We start from the raw sequence: 2,908 nt of genomic DNA, 5'->3' as shown, positions 1-2,908 counted from the left end.
CAGAATACCTCTGGTGCCTGCTTTCTTCCGTCCTCCAAATGGGAATAATTGGAAATAGTATGCCCCCCTTTTTTTGAGAAGAAAACTTTAGACCACAAACCTACAACATTTTATGATATAATGTGAACATATTTCAAGTCACTCTGAAAGCATTAGCCCTTAAGAACTCTTGTAAGCACTTCTATTTAACTGCATTTTCCACTTAACTGGTCTGACTAGTGGTTAGTCTTCTGGATTCCAGAAGTAAGGCAGAATATAACCTTGAATTAAGACCCTCCCTGGGCATGACTCTTCCAAGTATGGATGTTTTAAGATTTTACATTGTTTGATAAGTTTTCACACATTGAGAAACCAAGTCAAACCATCAGGAAATCAGAACTAGGAAAAGCCATGTCTGTCTGGTTTTTTCCCTATGATAATGCATCAGTATCTTTACCAATGAGCCTTAAGATTTTTATACCGCTCCAATATTGAGCTTTTACATAAATTTATGTAGCGTTTTTGAATACAGTACAAACTGCTTCAGGACAAAAAGAAAAGTGAAGCTTCTAAGCTATTTTATATATATCTGTTCACATTGGGTGTTTAAAAACAACTTAAATTCAGGTACCTTATAAAAGTTTCAATTTGTGCATTCACTAAACTGCAAAATTGTCAATCCTTTAAACAGACTTAAGAATTGTATCACTGAGAGTCGGGGTAGAGACAGTATACTAAAGACAGAGTATGTGCCTATCTTTCATCAAGTCAGATTTGGGTGGATGGCATACTTTGACTATCCTTAACTTTGGCAACCACAAGCAAAAAAATCCTGTCACTTTAACAAAAGCCCCTCCAACTTTCCCTTTTTAAAAGTGGTTCAATTTATAGGAGTAATTTTTATAGTTTTGTTTACAGTATTCCATAGGCAGGTCCATGGAAAAAAGACAGAAAATTATTATATATCCTAATAAATACATTTTTAAAAGCCACATCTTAAGAGCCTAAAAGAACATGGCAAACCTTTTCCTTCTTTCACACAGGACAATATTATTTAACATTTAAAATAAACATTAGTTTCAGGGTCTTCAGGATACATATTTTGCCGAGAAACTTCAAAGTTCCATTTTACAGGCTGTTGGTTACAGAAGTAATTTGAGCTTTTGTTTCAAAATATAAAAGATGTCTTTGAACAATTCTTGTATTGTTCTGCTTTAAAAAGGGATTAAAAATTATTCTAAACCCACTTTTCACATTAGGTATTTTTAAAATTAAAATCTACTTATATTTTATGCAAGGCAGTGTGGTGAACTTTAGAAATGTAGACCTTCCTTTCTCCCCCGTAAGTGATGATACAAACAAACGTAGCCTTATATTAAACTCAGTCAACACAGGTTTAGGTTTATTTAGGTTACTCATGAGACTCATTGGTACTGATTTGGAAGTATTCTGCTTTAAAGTGTTATGTATTAAAATGCTTAAAAAAATAGCATGTGTTAAGTGATAAATGCAAACTATCATGTTAAGTTTGAAATGGTTCACAGTAAGTTATTACTTCAGTCTCTGGGCACTTAAAACCTGTACTGTGCTACAGGCCAACTAAGGAAAACCTAGAATCTCTTTGGTAAATGTATATTTAAAAAACCCTAAAACCTCATTCTTGTTTGAAGTGACAGCATTTTGTTTGACACTTTCTTCTTTAAGGAACTTTGGTACATTATTTTTTAACAGTTTAAATGTTTGGGTTTTTTTTTTTCAATGTTGCCTGAAGACTTTTTCTAATAGCTGTGAACACACAAATTTGTTTTAAATGCAGAGCATGGAGAGCTGATTGTGTAAACAGCTTAATAAAAATTACTTTTTCAATGTACTTTGTGTATTTTAGTAACACTTATTAAATGAGAACTTTCACACATCAAACAATTTAATCCATCCTGTAAAAGCCTAGTGTTTCTTTTAAATAAACCCTTTCTGTGTATTTTGTCTATTTAGTCAGAGGCAATTAGTAGAAGGTCGTGGTTGACCCATGTGAAGAGTAAAGTGGTATAGGAAAGAGGGGGGAAAAGGGCCCTGAGAGACAGTGGGGAAACCAAATTTCTTGAGCATTCGCACACCAGGGGAGAGAGACCTACTCCAGGTGGGCATTTCCTTAATTGGCTCTTACTTTCCTAAGACTGGGTGGTAGCCAGGCTGGGAATGGGGGTACTTCTTGGTATAATCATCTTTTGAAAAGCTTCATTTTTGTCATAGGCATTTCGACTTAACAGTAAATACACCTAACAATATGAATCCTAATCGGTACCTTTGAAATAACTTTGCTTCCATAATTTCTATTAAAGTAAAAATTTTCACTGATAAGTACCTCCAAATCTTAAGACACAGGACTAAATCCATTTAGCTCCCAACAGAAGAACCACCACTATATTTTTTTAAAAACCACCAAAACCTTTCTTGAAAAAATAAATTACAAAACACCAGAACATCATTTACTTTTTTAACATTTATTTTATTGTCAAGATTTATAACAACAAATTAAATATTTAAAATCAAAGGCCAACTCTTAGGTCTTACTTATTCCATTAATTTGTATTACGTATGCGTCCCTCAATATCTTTAATCAAGAAACAAGTCAAGCCTATGAAAGTACCTGTTAACAACCAATACATGAAATTTTGTTCTATGATCCATGTATTTGTATCTTAAACACTCTACTGGTACACCAAAAGGATAATTTTTTCATAAAGATGTTTTTTGTTTTAAAATTCAGATAGCTATATATCAAACTAATTAAGAGAGTCAATATAAAAGATAATATTGGTCTAATTCAGGAGTGTTCACCTAGAATCTTGATTGGCCAAAATATAAAACCTAACAGCCCTGATTCCACAAATACATTAGATTTAATATGAACATTTCCTTTTTAGAAATA

Source organism: Elephantulus edwardii, unplaced genomic scaffold (genome assembly GCF_000299155.1).
Source record: "Elephantulus edwardii isolate Elephantulus edwardi_28Jun2011 unplaced genomic scaffold, EleEdw1.0 scaffold00070, whole genome shotgun sequence".
NCBI lineage: Eukaryota > Metazoa > Chordata > Mammalia > Macroscelidea > Macroscelididae > Elephantulus > Elephantulus edwardii.
The sequence above is the reverse complement of the archived record's forward strand: the minus strand, read 5'-3'. Positions refer to the sequence as shown.